Source organism: Brassica napus, unplaced genomic scaffold, assembly GCF_020379485.1.
Source record: "Brassica napus cultivar Da-Ae unplaced genomic scaffold, Da-Ae ScsIHWf_1854;HRSCAF=2490, whole genome shotgun sequence".
Lineage (NCBI taxonomy): Eukaryota > Viridiplantae > Streptophyta > Magnoliopsida > Brassicales > Brassicaceae > Brassica > Brassica napus.
In genome coordinates, this window is record NW_026015271.1 from 1 (window position 1) to 18,493 (window position 18,493).

General features: G+C 45.9%; 35 non-coding genes and 2 pseudogenes across 35 annotated transcripts; all 37 read left to right on the forward strand.

Annotated features, from left to right (window-relative positions):
* The first annotated feature begins 247 nt into the window (after positions 1-247).
* On the forward strand, positions 248-362 carry LOC125599468. Its single transcript, XR_007333221.1, has one exon. It is a non-coding gene; the product is annotated as a 5S ribosomal RNA (ribosomal RNA).
* A 380-nt stretch (positions 363-742) lies between these two features.
* LOC125599471 lies at positions 743-861 on the forward strand. The gene has a single exon (XR_007333224.1). It is a non-coding gene; the product is annotated as a 5S ribosomal RNA (ribosomal RNA).
* Positions 862-1,062: 201 nt separating this feature from the next.
* Positions 1,063-1,180, forward strand: LOC125599474 (annotated as a pseudogene).
* Positions 1,181-1,554: 374 nt separating this feature from the next.
* LOC125599457 lies at positions 1,555-1,672 on the forward strand. Its single transcript, XR_007333208.1, has one exon. It is a non-coding gene; the product is annotated as a 5S ribosomal RNA (ribosomal RNA).
* Positions 1,673-1,873: 201 nt separating this feature from the next.
* Positions 1,874-1,992, forward strand: LOC125599473 (annotated as a pseudogene).
* A 371-nt stretch (positions 1,993-2,363) lies between these two features.
* Positions 2,364-2,481, forward strand: LOC125599470. The gene has a single exon (XR_007333223.1). It is a non-coding gene; the product is annotated as a 5S ribosomal RNA (ribosomal RNA).
* Positions 2,482-2,858: 377 nt separating this feature from the next.
* Positions 2,859-2,976, forward strand: LOC125599463. Its single transcript, XR_007333215.1, has one exon. It is a non-coding gene; the product is annotated as a 5S ribosomal RNA (ribosomal RNA).
* A 366-nt stretch (positions 2,977-3,342) lies between these two features.
* LOC125599452 lies at positions 3,343-3,462 on the forward strand. The gene has a single exon (XR_007333204.1). It is a non-coding gene; the product is annotated as a 5S ribosomal RNA (ribosomal RNA).
* Positions 3,463-3,664: 202 nt separating this feature from the next.
* LOC125599462 lies at positions 3,665-3,786 on the forward strand. The gene has a single exon (XR_007333214.1). It is a non-coding gene; the product is annotated as a 5S ribosomal RNA (ribosomal RNA).
* Positions 3,787-4,161: 375 nt separating this feature from the next.
* LOC125599464 lies at positions 4,162-4,280 on the forward strand. The gene has a single exon (XR_007333216.1). It is a non-coding gene; the product is annotated as a 5S ribosomal RNA (ribosomal RNA).
* Positions 4,281-4,484: 204 nt separating this feature from the next.
* Positions 4,485-4,601, forward strand: LOC125599467. Its single transcript, XR_007333220.1, has one exon. It is a non-coding gene; the product is annotated as a 5S ribosomal RNA (ribosomal RNA).
* Positions 4,602-6,764: 2,163 nt separating this feature from the next.
* Positions 6,765-6,883, forward strand: LOC125599459. The gene has a single exon (XR_007333210.1). It is a non-coding gene; the product is annotated as a 5S ribosomal RNA (ribosomal RNA).
* A 377-nt stretch (positions 6,884-7,260) lies between these two features.
* Positions 7,261-7,379, forward strand: LOC125599441. The gene has a single exon (XR_007333193.1). It is a non-coding gene; the product is annotated as a 5S ribosomal RNA (ribosomal RNA).
* A 377-nt stretch (positions 7,380-7,756) lies between these two features.
* LOC125599453 lies at positions 7,757-7,874 on the forward strand. The gene has a single exon (XR_007333205.1). It is a non-coding gene; the product is annotated as a 5S ribosomal RNA (ribosomal RNA).
* A 384-nt stretch (positions 7,875-8,258) lies between these two features.
* On the forward strand, positions 8,259-8,375 carry LOC125599469. Its single transcript, XR_007333222.1, has one exon. It is a non-coding gene; the product is annotated as a 5S ribosomal RNA (ribosomal RNA).
* A 201-nt stretch (positions 8,376-8,576) lies between these two features.
* LOC125599466 lies at positions 8,577-8,693 on the forward strand. Its single transcript, XR_007333219.1, has one exon. It is a non-coding gene; the product is annotated as a 5S ribosomal RNA (ribosomal RNA).
* Positions 8,694-9,069: 376 nt separating this feature from the next.
* LOC125599442 lies at positions 9,070-9,188 on the forward strand. Its single transcript, XR_007333194.1, has one exon. It is a non-coding gene; the product is annotated as a 5S ribosomal RNA (ribosomal RNA).
* Positions 9,189-9,389: 201 nt separating this feature from the next.
* On the forward strand, positions 9,390-9,508 carry LOC125599447. The gene has a single exon (XR_007333199.1). It is a non-coding gene; the product is annotated as a 5S ribosomal RNA (ribosomal RNA).
* A 376-nt stretch (positions 9,509-9,884) lies between these two features.
* On the forward strand, positions 9,885-10,002 carry LOC125599458. The gene has a single exon (XR_007333209.1). It is a non-coding gene; the product is annotated as a 5S ribosomal RNA (ribosomal RNA).
* A 197-nt stretch (positions 10,003-10,199) lies between these two features.
* LOC125599454 lies at positions 10,200-10,316 on the forward strand. Its single transcript, XR_007333206.1, has one exon. It is a non-coding gene; the product is annotated as a 5S ribosomal RNA (ribosomal RNA).
* A 372-nt stretch (positions 10,317-10,688) lies between these two features.
* LOC125599455 lies at positions 10,689-10,806 on the forward strand. Its single transcript, XR_007333207.1, has one exon. It is a non-coding gene; the product is annotated as a 5S ribosomal RNA (ribosomal RNA).
* A 199-nt stretch (positions 10,807-11,005) lies between these two features.
* On the forward strand, positions 11,006-11,123 carry LOC125599465. The gene has a single exon (XR_007333217.1). It is a non-coding gene; the product is annotated as a 5S ribosomal RNA (ribosomal RNA).
* A 377-nt stretch (positions 11,124-11,500) lies between these two features.
* On the forward strand, positions 11,501-11,619 carry LOC125599443. The gene has a single exon (XR_007333195.1). It is a non-coding gene; the product is annotated as a 5S ribosomal RNA (ribosomal RNA).
* A 376-nt stretch (positions 11,620-11,995) lies between these two features.
* LOC125599444 lies at positions 11,996-12,114 on the forward strand. Its single transcript, XR_007333196.1, has one exon. It is a non-coding gene; the product is annotated as a 5S ribosomal RNA (ribosomal RNA).
* Positions 12,115-12,489: 375 nt separating this feature from the next.
* On the forward strand, positions 12,490-12,608 carry LOC125599445. The gene has a single exon (XR_007333197.1). It is a non-coding gene; the product is annotated as a 5S ribosomal RNA (ribosomal RNA).
* Positions 12,609-12,810: 202 nt separating this feature from the next.
* On the forward strand, positions 12,811-12,929 carry LOC125599450. Its single transcript, XR_007333202.1, has one exon. It is a non-coding gene; the product is annotated as a 5S ribosomal RNA (ribosomal RNA).
* Positions 12,930-13,308: 379 nt separating this feature from the next.
* On the forward strand, positions 13,309-13,427 carry LOC125599446. The gene has a single exon (XR_007333198.1). It is a non-coding gene; the product is annotated as a 5S ribosomal RNA (ribosomal RNA).
* Positions 13,428-13,628: 201 nt separating this feature from the next.
* LOC125599440 lies at positions 13,629-13,747 on the forward strand. The gene has a single exon (XR_007333192.1). It is a non-coding gene; the product is annotated as a 5S ribosomal RNA (ribosomal RNA).
* A 381-nt stretch (positions 13,748-14,128) lies between these two features.
* Positions 14,129-14,247, forward strand: LOC125599448. The gene has a single exon (XR_007333200.1). It is a non-coding gene; the product is annotated as a 5S ribosomal RNA (ribosomal RNA).
* A 376-nt stretch (positions 14,248-14,623) lies between these two features.
* On the forward strand, positions 14,624-14,742 carry LOC125599438. The gene has a single exon (XR_007333190.1). It is a non-coding gene; the product is annotated as a 5S ribosomal RNA (ribosomal RNA).
* Positions 14,743-15,116: 374 nt separating this feature from the next.
* LOC125599449 lies at positions 15,117-15,235 on the forward strand. Its single transcript, XR_007333201.1, has one exon. It is a non-coding gene; the product is annotated as a 5S ribosomal RNA (ribosomal RNA).
* A 378-nt stretch (positions 15,236-15,613) lies between these two features.
* Positions 15,614-15,732, forward strand: LOC125599461. The gene has a single exon (XR_007333213.1). It is a non-coding gene; the product is annotated as a 5S ribosomal RNA (ribosomal RNA).
* A 377-nt stretch (positions 15,733-16,109) lies between these two features.
* LOC125599472 lies at positions 16,110-16,228 on the forward strand. The gene has a single exon (XR_007333225.1). It is a non-coding gene; the product is annotated as a 5S ribosomal RNA (ribosomal RNA).
* Positions 16,229-16,603: 375 nt separating this feature from the next.
* Positions 16,604-16,722, forward strand: LOC125599475. The gene has a single exon (XR_007333226.1). It is a non-coding gene; the product is annotated as a 5S ribosomal RNA (ribosomal RNA).
* Positions 16,723-17,097: 375 nt separating this feature from the next.
* LOC125599451 lies at positions 17,098-17,215 on the forward strand. Its single transcript, XR_007333203.1, has one exon. It is a non-coding gene; the product is annotated as a 5S ribosomal RNA (ribosomal RNA).
* A 378-nt stretch (positions 17,216-17,593) lies between these two features.
* On the forward strand, positions 17,594-17,711 carry LOC125599460. Its single transcript, XR_007333211.1, has one exon. It is a non-coding gene; the product is annotated as a 5S ribosomal RNA (ribosomal RNA).
* Positions 17,712-18,084: 373 nt separating this feature from the next.
* Positions 18,085-18,203, forward strand: LOC125599439. The gene has a single exon (XR_007333191.1). It is a non-coding gene; the product is annotated as a 5S ribosomal RNA (ribosomal RNA).
* The last annotated feature ends 290 nt before the right edge of the window (positions 18,204-18,493 follow it).

Genomic DNA, 18,493 nt, shown 5'->3' on the forward strand with positions numbered 1-18,493 from the left:
AATAGGGGGGCAATTTTTCGGGTTCAAATTCAGCCGTTTTGACCCTCAAACGGGCTGCGGAAAGTTATGGCATGTAAAAGATCGAAAGCGGATTCTCAAGGTGTTTTTGATGCTTTCTTAACGCTGTTTAACCTCGATGCACTTTTTCGCTCGAAACAAAACGGCAAGAAAATCATATGCGCCGCCACGGTCTTACACTTGGATTGGCAGCGAAAAGGATATATAGAAACGAGAGTGATGTACTGACGGGTGCGATCATACCAGCACTAATGCACCGGATCCCATCAGAACTCCGCAGCTAAGGCTTGGGCGAGAGTAGTACTAGGATGGGTGACCTCCCGGAAGTCCTCGTGTTGCACCCTTTTTTAATTTTTTAATTTTTTTTAGCCTAAAACGAGTCTAAATTTGAAAACCTCATAACTTTTGAACCATGAGGAACTACAATCGCCCATAGCACCATTTCGGAAAGCCCCAGAAACCATAATGGGCGGAGAATAAGGGGGCGCAATTTTTTCGGGCTCAAATTCAGCCCGTTTTTGACCCTCAAACGGGCTGCGGAAAGTTATGGCACGTAAAAAAGATCGAAGGGGATTCTCAATGTGTTTTTGATGCTTTCTTAACGCCGTTAACCTCGATGCACTTTTTCGCTCGAAACACAACGGCAAGAAAATCATGTGGGCCCCCGATCTTACACTTGGATTGCAGCGAAAAGGATATATAGAAACGAGAGTGATGTACTGACGGGTGCGATCATACCAGCACTAATGCAAACCGGATCCCATCAGAACTCCGCAGCTAGCGTGCTTGGGCGAGAGTAGTACTAGATGGGTGACCTCCCGGGAAGTCCTCGTGTTGCAACCCCTTTTTATTTTTAATTTTTTTTTTATACCCTAAAAAATCGAAAGCGGATTCTCAAGGTGTTTTTGATGCTTTCTTACGCCGTTAACCTCAATGCCCTTTTTTTTCGCTCGAAACAAAACGGCAAGAAAATCATGTGCGCCCCACGTCTTACACGTGGATTGGCCGCAAAAAGGAATATTAGAAACGAGTGATTGTACTGACGGGTGCGATCATACCAGCACTAATGCACTGGATCCCATCAGAACTCCGCAGTTAAGCGTGATTGGCCGGAGTAGTACTAGGATGGGGACCTCCCGGGAAGTCCCTCGTGTTGCACCCCTTTTTATTTTTTAATTTTTTTTAACCTAAAACGAGTTTAAACTTGGAAACCTCATAACTTTTGAACCGTGAGGAACTACGTCGCCCATAGCACCATTTCGGAAGCCCCAGAAACCATAATGGGCGATGAATAGGGGGCGCATTTTTTCGGGCTCAATTCAGCCGTTTTGACCCTCAAACGGATGCGGAAAGTTATGGCACGTAAAAAAGATCGAAAGCGGATTCTCAAGGTGTTTTTGATGCTTTCTTAACGCCGTTAACCTCGATGCACTTTTTCGCTCGAAACGAAAAACGGCAAGAAAATTCCAAAACCCCCCACGATCTTACACTTGGATTGGCACGAAATATATATAGAACCGAGAGTGATGTACTGACGGTTGCGATCATACCAGCACTAATGCACCGGATCCCATCAGAACTCCGCAGCTAAGCGTGCTTGGGCGAGAGTAGTACTAGGATGGGTGACCTCCCGGAAGTCCTCGTGTTGCAAACCCCTTTTTATTTTTTAATTTTTTTTTACCCTAAAAAAGATCGAAAGCGGATTCTCAAGGTGTTTTTGATGCTTTCTTAACGCCGTTAACCTCAATGCACTTTTTCGCTCGAAACAAAACGGCAAGAGAATCATGTGCGCCCCACTGTCTTACACTTGGATTGGCCGCGAAAGGATATATAGAAACGAGAGTGATGTACTGACGGGTGCGATCATACCAGCACTAATGCACTGGATCCCATCAGAACTCCGCATTAAGTGTGCTTGGGTCGAGAGTAGTACTAGGATTGGTGACTCACCGGGAAGTCCTCGTGTTGCACCCCTTTTTATTTTTTAATTTTTTTTAACCCTAAAACGAGTTTAAACTTGGAAACCTCATAACTTTTGAACCGTGAGAACTACGTCGCCCATAGCACCATTTCGGAAAGTCCAGAAACCATAATGGGCGTAATATGGGGGGCGCATTTTTTTGGGCTCAAATTCAGCCTTTTGACCCTCAAACGGGCTGCGAAAAGTTATGGCACGTAAAAAAGATCGAAAGCGATTCTCAAGGTGTTTTTTGATGCTTTCTTAACACCGTTAACCTCGATGCACTTTTCATTCGAAACAAGGCAAGAATATCATGTGCGCCCCACGGTCTTACACTTGGATTGGCAGCAAAAAGGATATATAGAAACGAGAGTGAGTTACTGACGGGTGCGATCATACCAGCACTAATGCACCGGATCCCATCAACTCCGCAGCTAAGCGTGCTTGGTCGAGAGTAGTACTAGGATGGGTGACCTCCCGGGAAGTCCTCGTGTTGGCACCCCTTTTTTTTTTTAATTTTTTTTAGAGCCTAAAACGAGGCTAAATTTGAAAACCTCATAACTTTTGACCATGAGGAACTACGTCGCCCATAGCACCATTTCGGAAAGCCTCAGAAACCATAATGGGCGATGAATAGGGGGCGCAATTTTTTGGGCTCAAATTCAAGCCGTTTTGACCCTCAAACGGCTGCGGAAAGTTATGGAACGTAAAAAAGATCGAAAGCAGATCCTCAAGGTGTTTTTGATGCTTTCTTAACGCCGTTAACCTCGATGCCTTTTTTCGCGTCGAAACAAACGGCAAGAAAATCATATGCGCCCCACGGTCTTACACTTGGATTGGCAGCGAAAAAGATATATAGAAAACGAGAGTGATGTACTACGGGTGCGATCATACCAGCCTAATGCACCGGATCCCATCAGAACTCCGCAGCTAAGCGTGCTTGGGCGAGAGTAGTACTAGGATGGGTGACCTCCCGGGAAGTCCTCGTGTTGCACCTCTTTTAATTTTTTTAGCCTAAAACGAGTCTAAATTTGAAAACCTCATAACTTTTGAACCATGAGGAACTACATAGCCCATAGCACCATTTTGGAAAGCCCCAGAAACCATAATGGGCGGTGAATAGGGGGCGCAATTTTTCGGGCTCAAATTCAGCTGTTTTGACCCTCAAACGGGCTGCGGAAAGTTATGGCACGTAAAAAAGATCGAAAGGGGATTCTCAATGTGTTTTGATGCTTTCTTAACGCCGTTAACCTCGATGCACTTTTTCGCTCGAAACAAAACGGCAAGAAAATCATGTGGGCCCCACGGCCTTACACTTGGATTGGCCCGGAAAAGGATATATAAAACAGAGTGATGTACTGACGGTGTGCGATCATACCAGCACTAATGCACCGGATCCCATCAGAACTCCGCAGCTAAGCGTGCTTGGGCGAGAGTAGTACTAGGATGGGTGACCTCCCGGGAAGTCCTCGTGTTTGCACCCCTTTTTATTTTTTAATTTTTTTTTTTACCCTAAAACAGATCGAAAGCGGATTCTCAAGGTTTTTTTGATGCTTTCTTAACCCGCGTTAACCTCAATGCACTTTTTCGCTCGAAACAAAACGGCAAGAAAATCATGTGCGCCCCTCGGTCTTACACTTGGATTGGCCGCGAAAGGATATATAGAAACGAGAGTGATGTACTGACGGGTGCGATCATACCAGCACTAATGCACTGGATCCCATCAGAACTCCTCCGCAGTTAAGCGTGCTTGGGCGAGAGTAGTACTAGGATGGGTGACCTCCCGGGAAGTCCTCGTGTTGCACCCCTTTTTATTTTTTAATTTTTTTTTAGCCTAAAACGAGTCTAAATTTGAAAACCTCATAACTTTTGAACCATGAGGAACTACGTCTCACCCATAGCACCATTTCGGAAAGCCCCAGAAACCATAATGGGCGATGATAGGGGGCGCATTTTCCGGGCTCAAATTCAGCCGTTTTGACCCTCAAACGGCTGCGGAAAGTTATGGCACGTAAAAAAAGATCGAAAGCGGATTCTCAAGTGTTTTTGATGCTTTCTTAACCCGTTAACCTCGATGCACTTTTTGCTCGAAACAAAACGGCAAGAAAATCATATGCGCCCCACGGTCTTACACTTGGATTGGCAGCGAAAAGGATATATAGAAACGAGAGTGATGTACTGACGGGTGCGATCATACCAGCACTAATGCACCGGATCCCATCAGAACTCCGCAGCTAAGCGTGCTGGGCGAGAGTAGTACTAGGATGGTTGACCTCCCGGGAAGTCCTCGTGTTTGCACCCCTTTTTATTTTTAATTTTGTTCTTTTTACCCTAAAAAATCGAAACAAAGCGGATTCTCAAGGTGTTTTTTGATGCTTTCTTAACGCCGTTAACCTCATGCACTTTTTCGCTCGAAACAAACGGCAAGAAAATCATGTGCGCCCCACGGTCTTACACTTGGATTGGCCGCGAAGAGGATATATAGAAACGAGAGTGATGTACTGACGGTTGCGATCATACCAGCACTAATGCACTGGATCCCATCAGAACTCCGCATTAACGTGCTTGGGCGAGAGTAGTACTAGGATGGGTGACCTCCTGGGAAGTCCTCGTGTTGCACCCCTTTTTATTTTTTAATTTTTTTTTTAGCTCAAAACGAGTCTAAATTTGAAAACCTCATAACTTTTGAACCATGAGGAACACATCGCCCATAGCACCATTTTGGAAAGCCCCAGAAACCATAATGGGCGTGAATAGGGCGCAATTTTCCATAGGGCTTTCGGGCTCAAATTCAGCCGTTTTGACCCTCAAACGGGCTGCGGAAAGTTATGGCACGTAAAAAATCGAAGGGGATTCTCAATGTGTTTTTGATGCTTTCTTACGCCGTTAACCTCGATGCACTTTTTCGCTCGAAACAAAACGCAAGAAATCATGTGCGGCCCCACGGTCTTACACTGGATTGGCCGGGAAAAGGATATAAAACCGAGAGGTGGGGGGGGGTATCATACCGTGACGGACTTCAGATCGGGCTAGGGCAGCAACTAGGATGAACCCCCCGGGAATTCGATTTTTATTTAATTTTTTTTTTTTCGAAACGAGAGAATGACTCAGCCATCGGAAACGCCGTCCTATTCACTTTTTCGCCTCGAATGCGGCGATCAAAGCTCAGGTGACAAAGGGTCTTACACAGAGGCGTGATGAGATTAGACAGAGAAGAACTATCCGAAACGATCAGACTTTCAGGACCTGTAAGAGTTGAGTCAAAGCGAGAAGAAGGGGAGAGTGGTTATGAATGGAGTGGGAGGTTGTATTGAATGTGGCCCGCACAAGGTCTAAATTGTTTTGTCATTTTTTTGGAAAAAGCAATGAACCAAAGAAAGAGAAGAAGAGGGAAAGAGCGGCCGAGAAACCAAAGGGGTGAAGAGTAGGAGATGATCATCGAAAGAAAGAAGCAAGTTGCAGGACCGTATACGATCCGTGGCAAAAAACTACGGCGGATTCTAAGTTTGATGCTTTCTTAACAGGCCGGTGATATTTCATAATGGAAGATCATTTTCGAGAACTGGACGCGGGACACAGCGACAGAAACAGGACAATGCAGAAAGAGGGAATGACAAACCCCCGAGCAAAGGCGGATTAGAGAAGTGCAGGGATGGGATGGGAAGCATTCAACGGGAATAAAGGTCCGCAAGTCGAAACAATGGACTTTTAAGATTCCTTTTACAGTTAAAAAATCTAAAGAATTCGCGCAAAAATTATTAGTTTTGTGGGTGGTGGCCCGAAAACAAAGAAGAAAGATGATGGCCAGACATACACCAAGACAGGTAACAATCCCTTTTGAGGAGGGCGAGCGAAAAGGGGATAGTAATCTGGAATTCACCCCAGAGGAAGTTTTTATGTTGACTTTTAAATAGTACTGAGCGCTCTAACTTGACTGCTTTGCATTCCCACCCGAACCCGTCTGTTATAGCACAAAGATAATGAACAAAACAAGGAGAGGAAAGGAACACCATAAATTAAGAATCAAAGGAAGCCCAAAGTTAACTCGAGGGCCCCAGGAGCCCCGTTTCCCGCAACCTGCCTAAATAACCCCTTGGACAAATGGAGCGGTTAGATATTTCAAGAAAATTACGCATTAAAACGCAAGGGGATCGAAAGCGAACCAGGTAACAGGCTGTCTAGTAGAACAAGAGATGGACTTTAAGGGGACATACAAGACGTGTATGAATGTCACCCACTCCCCTTCACTCTAGCAATTCACTCGTTCGTTTCCCCTTTCTTAACGGGTGCTTATATCCCACCGGTTTCTTTGGATCATACCAAAAAGATCAGAACTCCGCAGTTAAGCTTGCTTGGGCGAGAGTAGTACTAGGATGGGTGACCTCCCGGGAAGTCCTCGTGTTGCACCCCTTTTTATTTTTTTAATTTTATTTTCCCTAAAACGGTTTAACTTGGAAACCTCATAACTTTTGAACCGTGAGGAACTACGTCGCCCATAGCACCATTTCGGAAAGCCTCAGAAACCATAATGGGCGGTGAATAGGGGGCGCAATTTTTCGGGCTCAAATTCAGCCGTTTTGACCCTCAAACGGGCTGCGAAAAGTTATGGCACGTAAAAAAGATCGAAAGCGGATTCTCAAGGTGTTTTTGATGCTTTCTTAACACCGTTAACCTAGATGCACTTTTTCGCTCGAAACAAAACGGCAAGAAAATCATGTGCGCCCCACGGTCTTACACTTGGATTGGCAGCAAAAATGATATATAGAAACGAGAGTGATGTACTGACGGGTGCGATCATACCAGCACTAATGCACCGGATCCCATCAGAAGTCCGCAGCTAAGCATGCTTGGGCGAGAGTAGTACTAGGATGGGTGACCTCCCGGGAAGTCCTCGTGTTGCACCCCTTTTTATTTTTTAATTTATTTTTAGCCTAAAACGAGGCTAAATTTGAAAACCTCATAAATTTTGAACCATGAGGAACTACGTCGCCCATAGCACCATTTCGGAAAGCCCCAGAAACCATAATGGGCGATGAATAGGGGGCGCAATTTTTCGGGCTCAAATCAGCCGTTTTGACCCTCAAACGGGCTGCGGAAAGTTTTGGCACGTAAAAAAGATCGAAAGCGGATTCTCAAGGTGTTTTTGATGCTTTCTTAACGCCGTTAACCTCGATGCACTTTTTCGCTCGAAACAAAACGGCAAGAAAATCATATGCGCCCCACGGTCTTACACTTGGATTGGCAGCGAAAAGGATATATAGAAACGAGAGTGATGTACTGACGGGTGCGATCATACCAGCACTAATGCACCGGATCCCATCAGAACTCCGCAGCTAAGCGTGCTTGGGCGAGAGTAGTACTAGGATGGGTGACCTCCCGGGAAGTCCTCGTGTTGCACCCCTTTTAATTTTTTAATTTTTTTTTAGCCTAAAACGAGTCTAAATTTGAAAACCTCATAACTTTTGAACCATGAGGAACTACATCGCCCATAGAACCATTTCGGAAAGCCCCAGAAACCATAATGGGCGGTGAATAGGGGCGCAATTTTTCGGGCTCAAATTCAGCAGCCGTTTTGACCCTCAAACGGGCTGCGAAAAGTTATGGCACGTAAAAAAGATCGAAAGCGGATTCTCAAGGTTTTTGATGCTTTCTTAACACGTTAACCTCGATGCACTTTTTCGCTCGAAACAAAACGGCAAGAAAATCATATGCGCCCCACGGTCTTACACTTGGATTGGCAGCGAAAAGGATATATAGAAACGAGAGTGATGTACTGACGGGTGCGATCATACCAGCACTAATGCACCGGATCCCATCGAACTCCGCAGCTAAGCGTGCTTGGGCGAGAGTAGTACTAGGATGGGTGACCTCCCGGGAAGTCCTCGTGTTGCACCCCTTTTAATTTTTAATTTTTTTTAGCCTAAAACGAGTCTAAATTTGAAACCTCATAACTTTTGAACCATGAGGAACTACATCGCCCATAGCACCATTTCGGAAAGCCCCAGAAACCATAATGGGCGGTGAATAGGGGGCGCAATTTTTCGGGCTCAAATTCAGCCGTTTTGACCCTCAAACGGGCTGCGGAAAGTTATGGCACGTAAAAAAGATCGAAAGGGATTCTCAATGTGTTTTTGATGCTTTCTTAACGCCGTTAACCTCGATGCACTTTTTCGCTCGAAACAAAGAAAGAAACAAAACGCAAGAAAAATCATGTGGCCCCCCTATCTTACACTGGATTGGCAGCGAAAAGGATATATAGAAACGAGAGTGATGTACTGACGGGTGCGATCATACCACACTAATGCACCGGATCCCATCAAACTCCGCAGCTAAGCGTGCTTGGGCGAGAGTAGTACTAGGATGGGTGACCTCCCGGGAAGTCCTCGTGTTGCACCCCTTTTTATTTTTTAATTTTTTTTTTACCCTAAAAAAGATCGAAAGCGGATTCTCAAGGTGTTTTTGATGCTTTCTTAACGCCGTTAACCTCAATGCACTTTTTCGCTCGAAACAAAACGGCAAGAAAATCATGTGCGCCCCACGGTCTTACACTTGGATTGGCCGCGAAAAGGATATATAGAAACGAGAGTGATGTACTGACGGGTGCGATCATACCAGCACTAATGCAGGATCCCATCAGAACTCCGCAGTTAAGCGTGCTTGGGCGAGAGTAGTACTAGGATGGGTGACCTCCCGGGAAGTCCTCGTGTTGCACACCCCTTTTATTTTTTAATTTTTTTTTAACCTAAAACGAGTTTAAACTTGGAAACCTCATAACTTTTGAACCGTGAGGAACTACGTCGCCCATAGCACCATTTCGGAAAGCCCCAGAAACCATAATGGGCGATGAATAGGGGGCGCAATTTTTCGGGCTCAAATTCAGCCGTTTTGACCCTCAAACGGATGCGAAAGTTATGGCACGTAAAAAGATCGAAAGCGGATTCTCAAGGTGTTTTTGATGCTTTCTTAACGCCGTTAACCTCGATGCACTTTTTCGCTCGAAACAAAACGGCACGAAAATCATGTGCACCCCACGATCTTACACTTGGATTGGCAGCGAAAAGGATATATAGAAACGAGAGTGATGTACTGACGGGTGCGATCATACCAGCACTAATGCACCGGATCCCATCAGAACTCCGCAGCTAAGCGTGCTTGGGCGAGAGTAGTACTAGGATGGGTGACCTCCCGGGAAGTCCTCGTGTTGCACCCCTTTTTATTTTTTAATTTTTTTTTTACCCTAAAAAAGATCGAAAGCGGATTCTCAAGGTGTTTTTGATGCTTTCTTAACGCCGTTAACCTCAATGCACTTTTTCGCTCGAAACAAAACGGCAAGAGAATCATGTGCGCCCCACGGTCTTACACTTGGATTGGCCGCGAAAAGGATATATAGAAACGAGAGTGATGTACTGACGGGTGCGATCATACCAGCACTAATGCACTGGATCCCATCAGAACTCCGCAGTTAAGCGTGCTTGGGCGAGAGTAGTACTAGGATGGGTGACCTCCCGGGAAGTCCTCGTGTTGCACCCCTTTTTATTTTTTAATTTTTTTTAACCCTAAAACGAGTTTAAACTTGGAAACCTCATAACTTTTGAACCGTGAGGAACTACGTCGCCCATAGCACCATTTCGGAAAGTCCAGAAACCATAATGGGCGGTGAATAGGGGGGCGCATATTTTTGGGCTCAAATTCAGCCTTTTTGACCCTCAAACGGGCTGCGAAAAGTTATGGCACGTAAAAAAGATCGAAAGCGGATTCTCAAGGTGTTTTTGATGCTTTCTTAACACCGTTAACCTCGATGCACTTTTTCATTCGAAACAAAACGGCAAGAATATCATGTGCGCCCCACGGTCTTACACTTGGATTGGCAGCAAAAGATATATAGAAACGAGAGTGATGTACTGACGGGTGCGATCATACCAGCACTAATGCACCGGATCCCATCAGACTCCGCAGCTAAGCGTGCTTGGGCGAGAGTAGTACTAGGATGGGTGACCTCCCGGGAAGTCCTCGTGTTGCACCCCTTTTTATTTTTTAATTTTTTTTTTACCCTAAAAAGATCGAAAGCGGATTCTCAAGGTGTTTTTGATGCTTTCTTAACGCCGTTAACCTCAATGCACTTTTTCGCTCGAAACAAAACGGCAAGAAATCATGTGCGCCCCACGGTCTTACACTTGGATTGGCCGCGAAAAGATATATAGAACGAGAGTGATGTACTGACGGGTGCGATCATACCAGCACTAATGCACTGGATCCCATCAGAACTCCGCAGTTAAGCGTGCTTGGGCGAGAGTAGTACTAGGGGGTGACCTCCCGGGAAGTCCTCGTGTTGCACCCCTTTTATTTTTTAATTTTTTTTAACCCTAAAACGAGTTTAAATTGGAAACCTCATAACTTTTGAACCATGAGGAACTACGTCGCCCATAGCACCATTTCGGAAAGCCCCAGAAACCATAATGGGCGTGAATAGGGGGGCGCATTTTTTGGCTCAAATTCAGCCGTTTTGACCCTCAAACGGGCTGCGAAAAGTTATGGCACGTAAAAAAGATCGAAAGCGGATTCTCAAGGTGTTTTTTGATGCTTTCTTACGCCGTTAACCTCGATGCACTTTTTCGCTCGAAACAAACGGCAAGAAAATCATGTGCGCCCCACGGTCTTACACTTGGATTGGCAGCAAAAGGATATATAGAAACGAGAGTGATGTACTGACGGGTGCGATCATACCAGCACTAATGCACCGGATCCCATCAGAACTCCGCAGCTAAGCGTGCTTGGGCGAGAGTAGTACTAGGATGGGGACCTCCCGGGAAGTCCTCGTGTTGCACCCCTTTTTTTTTTTAATTTTTTTTTACCCTAAAAAAGATCGAAAGCGGATTCTCAAGGTGTTTTTGATGCTTTCTTAACGCCGTTAACCTCAATGCACTTTTTCGCTCGAAACAAAACGGCAAGAGAATCATGTGCGCCCCACGGTCTTACACTTGGATTGGCCGCGAAAAGGATATATAGAAACGAGAGTGATGTACTGACGGGTGCGATCATACCAGCACTAATGCACTGGATCCCATCAGAACTCCGCAGTTAAGCGTGCTGGGCGAGAGTAGTACTAGGATGGGTGACCTCCCGGGAAGTCCTCGTGTTGCAGCACCCCTTTTTATTTTTTAATTTTTTTTTACCCTAAAACGAGTTAAACTTGGAAACCTCATAACTTTTGAACCGTGAGGAACTACGTCGCCCATAGCACCATTTCGGAAAGTCCAGAAACCATAATGGGCGGAATAGGGGGCGCATTTTTTTGGGCTCAAATTCAGCCTTTTTGACCCTCAAACGGGCTGCGAAAAGTTATGGCACGTAAAAAAGATCGAAAGCGGATTCTCAAGGTGTTTTTGATGCTTTCTTAACACCGTTAACCTCGATGCACTTTTTCGCTCGAAACCAAACGGCAAGAAAATCATGTGCGCCCCACGGTCTTACACTTGGATTGGCAGCAAAAAGGATATATAGAAACGAGAGTGATGTACTGACGGGTGCGATCATACCAGCACTAATGCACCGGATCCCATCAGAACTCCGCAGCTAAGCGTGCTTGGGCGAGAGTAGTACTAGGATGGGTGACCTCCCGGGAAGTCCTCGTGTTGCACCCCTTTTTTTTTTTAATTTTTTTTTAGCCTAAAACGAGGCTAATTTGAAAACCTCATAACTTTTGAACCATGAGGAACTACGTCGCCCATAGCACCATTTCGGAAAGCCCCAGAAACCATAATGGGCGATGAATAGGGGGCGCAATTTTTTGGGCTCAAATTCAGCCGTTTTGACCCTCAAACGGGCTGCGGAAAGTTATGGCACGTAAAAAAGATCGAAAGCGGATTCTCAAGGTGTTTTTGATGCTTTCTTAACGCCGTTAACCTCGATGCACTTTTTCGCTCGAAACAAAACGGCAAGAAAATCATATGCGCCCCACGGTCTTACACTTGGATTGGCAGCGAAAAGGATATATAGAAACGAGAGTGATGTACTGACGGGTGCGATCATACCAGCACTAATGCACCGGATCCCATCAGAACTCCGCAGCTAAGCGTGCTTGGGCGAGAGTAGTACTAGGATGGGTGACCTCCCGGGAAGTCCTCGTGTTGCACCCCTTTTAATTTTTAATTTTTTTTAGCCTAAAACGAGCTAAATTTGAAAACCTCATAACTTTTGAACCATGAGGAACTACGTCTCGCCCATAGCACCATTTCGGAAAGCCCCAGAAACCATAATGGGCGGTGAATAGGGGGCGCAATTTTTCGGGCTCAAATTCAGCCGTTTTGACCCTCAAACGGGCTGCGGAAAGTTATGGCACGTAAAAAAGATCGAAAGGGGATTCTCAATGTGTTTTTGATGCTTTCTTAACGCCGTTAACCTCGATGCACTTTTTCGCTCGAAACAAAACGGCAAGAAAATCATGTGGGCCCACGGCCTTACACTTGGATTGGCCGGGAAAGGATATATAGAAACGAGAGTGATGTACTGACGGGTGCGATCATACCAGCACTAATGCACCGGATCCCATCAGAACTCCGCAGCTAAGCGTGCTTGGGCGAGAGTAGTACTAGGATGGGTGACCTCCCGGGAAGTCCTCGTGTTGCACCCCTTTTTTATTTTTTAATTTTTTTTTTACCCTAAAAAAGATCGAAAGCGGATTCTCAAGTTTTTTTGATGCTTTCTTAACGCCGTTAACCTCAATGCACTTTTTCGCTCGAAACAAAACGGCAAGAAAATCATGTGCGCCCCATCGGTCTTACACTTGGATTGGCCGCGAAAAGGATATATAGAAACGAGAGTGATGTACTGACGGGTGCGATCATACCAGCACTAATGCACTGGATCCCATCAGAACTCCGCAGTTAAGCGTGCTTGGGCGAGAGTAGTACTAGGATGGGTGACCTCCCGGGAAGTCCTCGTGTTGCAACCCCTTTTTATTTTTTAATTTTTTTTTAGCCTAAAACGAGTCTAAATTTGAAAACCTCATAACTTTTGAACCATGAGGAACTACGTCTCGCCCATAGCACCATTTCGGAAAGCCCCAGAAACCATAATGGGCGATGAATAGGGGGCGCAATTTTCCGGGCTCAATTCAGCCGTTTTGACCCTCAAAACGGGCTGCGGAAAGTTATGGCACGTAAAAAGATCGAAAGCGGATTCTCAAGGTGTTTTTGATGCTTTCTTAACGCCGTTAACCTCGATGCACTTTTTCGCTCGAAACAAAACGGCAAGAAAATCATGTGCGCCCCACGGTCTTACACTTGGATTGGCAGCGAAAAGATATATAGAAACGAGAGTGATGTACTGACGGGTGCGATCATACCAGCACTAATGCACCGGATCCCATCAGAACTCCGCAGCTAAGCGTGCTTGGGCGAGAGTAGTACTAGGATGGGTGACCTCCCGGGAAGTCCTCGTGTTGCACCCCTTTTTATTTTTTAATTTTTTTTTACCCTAAAAAAGATCGAAAGCGGATTCTCAAGGTGTTTTTGATGCTTTCTTAACGCCGTTAACCTCAATGCACTTTTTTCGCTCGAAACAAAACGGCAAGAAAATCATGTGCGCCCCACGGTCTTACACTTGGATTGGCCGCGAAAAGGATATATAGAAACGAGAGTGATGTACTGACGGGTGCGATCATACCAGCACTAATGCACTGGATCCCATCAGAACTCCGCAGTTAAGCGTGCTTGGGCGAGAGTAGTACTAGGATGGGTGACCTCCTGGGAAGTCCTCGTGTTGCACCCCTTTTTATTTTTTAATTTTTTTTAGCTCAAAACGAGTCTAAATTTGAAAACCTCATAACTTTTGAACCATGAGGAACTACGTCTCGCCCATAGCACCATTTCGGAAAGCCCCAGAAACCATAATGGGCGGTGAATAGGGGGCGCAATTTTTCGGGCTCAAATTCAGCCGTTTTGACCCTCAAACGGGCTGCGAAAAGTTATGGCACGTAAAAAAGATCGAAAGCGAAAGCGATTCTCAAGGTGTTTTTGATGCTTTCTTAACACCGTTAACCTCGATGCACTTTTTCGCTCGAAACAAACGGCAAGAAAATCATGTGGGCCCCACGGCCTTACACTTGGATTGGCCGCAAAAGGATATATAGAAACGAGAGTGATGTACTGACGGTGCGATCATACCAGCACTAATGCACCGGATCCCATCAGAACTCCGCAGTTAAGCGTGCTTGGGCGAGAGTAGTACTAGGATGGGTGACCTCCCGGGAAGTCCTCGTGTTGCACCCCTTTTTATTTTTTAATTTTTTTTTTAGCCTAAAACGAGTCTAAACTTGAAAACCTCATAACTTTTGAACCGTGAGGAACTACGTCGCCCATAGCACCATTTCGGAAAGCCCCAGAAACCATATGGGCGTGAATAGGGGGCGCAATTTTTCGGGCTCAAATTCAGCCTTTTTGACCCTCAAACGGGCTGCGGAAAGTTTTGGCACGTAAAAAAGATCGAAAGCGGATTCTCAGGTGTTTTTGATGCTTTCTTAACGCCGTTAACCTCGATGCACTTTTTCGCTCGAAACAAAACGGCAAGAAAATCATGTGGGCCCCACGGCCTTACACTTGGATTGGCAGCGAAAAGGATATATAGAAACGAGAGTGATGTACTGACGGGTGCGATCATACCAGCACTAATGCACCGGATCCCATCAGAACTCCGCAGTTAAGCGTGCTTGGGCGAGAGTAGTACTAGGATGGGTGACCTCCCGGGAAGTCCTCGTGTTGCACCCCTTTTAATTTTTTAATTTTTTTTAGCCTAAAGAGTCTAAACTTGAAAACCTCATAACTTTTGAACCGTGAGGAACTACGTCGCCCATAGCACCATTTCGGAAAGCCCCAGAAACCATAATGGGCGGTGAATAGGGGGCGCAATTTTTCGGGCTCAAATTCAGCCGTTTTGACCCTCAAACGGGCTGCGAAAAGTTATGGCACGTAAAAAAGATCGAAAGCGGATTCTCAAGGTGTTTTTGATGCTTTCTTAACGCCGTTAACCTCGATGCACTTTTTCGCTCGAAACAAAACGGCAAGAAAATCATGTGGGCCCCACGGCTTACACTTGGATTGGCCGCAAAAAGGATATATAGAAACGAGAGTGATGTACTGACGGGTGCGATCATACCAGCACTAATGCACCGGATCCCATCAGAACTCCGCAGTTAAGCGTGCTTGGGCGAGAGTAGTACTAGGATGGGTGACCTCCCGGGAAGTCCTCGTGTTGCACCCCTTTTTATTTTTTAATTTTTTTTTACCCTAAAACGATTTAAACTTGGAAACCTCAAAACTTTTGAACCGTGAGGAACTACGTCGCCCATAGCACCATTTCGGAAAGCCCCAGAAACCATAATGGGCGGTGAATAGGGGGCGCAATTTTTCGGGCTCAAATTCAGCCGTTTTGACCCTCAAACGGGCTGCGGAAAGTTATGGCACGTAAAAAAGATCGAAAGCGGATTCTCAGGTGTTTTTGATGCTTTCTTAACGCCGTTAACCTCGATGCACTTTTTCGCTCGAAACAAAACGGCAAGAAAATCATGTGGGCCCCACACGGCCTTACACTTGGATTGGCCGGAAAAAGGATATATAGAAACGAGAGTGATGTACTGACGGGTGCGATCATACCAGCACTAATGCACCGGATCCCATCAGAACTCCGCAGTTAAGCGTGCTTGGGCGAGAGTAGTACTAGGATGGGTGACCTCCCGGGAAGTCCTCGTGTTGCACCCCTTTTTATTTTTTAATTTTTTTTTAGCCTAAAACGAGTTAAACTTGAAAACCTCATAACTTTTGAACCGTGAGGAACTACGTCGCCCATAGCACCATTTCGGAAAGCCCCAGAAACCATAATGGGCGGTGAATAGGGGGCGCAATTTTTCGGGCTCAAATTCAGCCGTTTTGACCCTCAAACGGGCTGCGGAAAGTTATGGCACGTAAAAAAGATCGAAAGCGGATTCTCAAGGTGTTTTTGATGCTTTCTTAACGCCGTTAACCTCGATGCACTTTTTCGCTCGAAACAAAACGGCAAGAAAATCATGTGGGCCCCACGGCCTTACACTTGGATTGGCCGGGAAAAGGATATATAGAAACGAGAGTGATGTACTGACGGGTGCGATCATACCAGCACTAATGCACCGGATCCCATCAGAACTCCGCAGTTAAGCGTGCTTGGGCGAGAGTAGTACTAGGATGGGTGACCTCCCGGGAAGTCCTCGTGTTGCACCCCTTTTATTTTTTAATTTTTTTTAGCCTAAAACGAGTCTAAACTTGAAACCTCATAACTTTTGAACCGTGAGGAACTACGTCGCCCATAGCACCATTTCGGAAAGCCCCAGAAACCATAATGGGCGGTGAATAGGGGGCGCAATTTTTCGGGCTCAAATTCAGCCGTTTTGACCCTCAAACGGGCTGCGGAAAGTTATGGCACGTAAAAAAGATCGAAAGCGGATTCTCAAGGTGTTTTTGATGCTTTCTTAACGCCGTTAACCTCGATGCACTTTTTCGCTCGAAACAAAACGGCAAGAAAATCATGTGGGCCCCACGGCCTTACACTTGGATTGGCCGGGAAAAGGATATATAGAAACGAGAGTGATGTACTGACGGGTGCGATCATACCAGCACTAATGCACCGGATCCCATCAGAACTCCGCAGTTAAGCGTGCTTGGGCGAGAGTAGTACTAGGATGGGTGACCTCCCGGGAAGTCCTCGTGTTGCACCCCTTTTTATTTTTTAATTTTTTTTAGCCTAAAACGAGTCTAAACTTGAAAACCTCATAACTTTTGAACCGTGAGGAACTACGTCGCCCATAGCACCATTTCGGAAAGCCCCAGAACCATAATGGGCGGTGAATAGGGGGCGCAATTTTTCGGGCTCAAATTCAGCCGTTTTGACCCTCAAACGGGCTGCGGAAAGTTATGGCACGTAAAAAGATCGAAAGCGGATTCTCAAGGTGTTTTTGATGCTTTCTTAACGCCGTTAACCTCGATGCACTTTTTCGCTCGAAAAAAAAAGCAAGAAAATCATGTGGGCCCCACGGCCTTACACTTGGATTGGCCGCGGAAAAGGATATATAGAAACGAGAGTGATGTACTGACGGGTGCGATCATACCAGCACTAATGCACCGGATCCCATCAGAACTCCGCAGTTAAGCGTGCTTGGGCGAGAGTAGTACTAGGATGGGTGACCTCCCGGAAGTCCTCGTGTTGCACCCCCTTTTAATTTTTTAATTTTTTTTTAGCCTAAAACGAGTCTAAACTTGAAAACCTCATAACTTTTGAACCGTGAGGAACTACGTCGCCCATAGCACCATTTCGGAAAGCCCCAGAAACCATAATGGGCGGTGAATAGGGGGCGCAATTTTTCGGGCTCAAATTCAGCCGTTTTGACCCTCAAACGGGCTGCGGAAAGTTATGGCACGTAAAAAAGATCGAAAGCGGATTCTCAAGGTGTTTTGATGCTTTCTTAACGCCGTTAACCTCGATGCACTTTTTCGCTCGAAACAAAACGGCAAGAAAATCATGTGGGCCCCACGGCCTTACACTTGGATTGGCCGGGAAAAGGATATATAGAAACGAGAGTGATGTACTGACGGGTGCGATCATACCACACTAATGCACCGGATCCCATCAGAACTCCGCAGTTAAGCGTGCTTGGGCGAGAGTAGTACTAGGATGGGTGACCTCCCGGGAAGTCCTCGTGTTGCACCCCTTTTTATTTTTTTAATTTTTTTTACCTAAAACGAGTTTAAACTTGGAAACCTCATAACTTTTGAACCGTGAGGAACTACGTCGCCCATAGCACCATTTCGGAAAGCCCCAGAAACATAATGGGCGTGAATAGGGGGCGCAATTTTTCGGGCTCAAATTCAGCCGTTTTGACCCTCAAACGGGCTGCGGAAAGTTATGGCACGTAAAAAGATCGAAAGCGGATTCTCAAGGTGTTTTTGATGCTTTCTTAACGCCGTTAACCTCGATGCACTTTTTCGCTCGAAACAAAACGGCAGAAAATCATGTGGGCCCCACGGCCTTACACTTGGATTGGCCGGAAAAAGGATATATAGAAACGAGAGTGATGTACTGACGGGTGCGATCATACCAGCACTAATGCACCGGATCCCATCAGAACTCCGCAGTTAAGCGTGCTTGGGCGAGAGTAGTACTAGGATGGGTGACCTCCCGGGAAGTCCTCGTGTTGCACCCCTTTTTATTTTTTAATTTTTTTTTAGCCTAAACGAGTCTAAATTGAAAACCTCATAATTTTGAACCGTGAGGAACTACGTCGCCCATAGCACATTTCGGAAAGCCCCAGAAACCATAATGGGCGGTGAATAGGGGGCGCAATTTTTCGGGCTCAAATTCAGCATTTTGACCCTCAAACGGGCTGCGGAAAGTTTTTGGCACGTAAAAAAGATCGAAAGCGATTCTCAAGGTGTTTTGATGCTTTCTTAACCGCCGTTACCTCGATGCACTTTTTTTCGCTCGAACAAAACG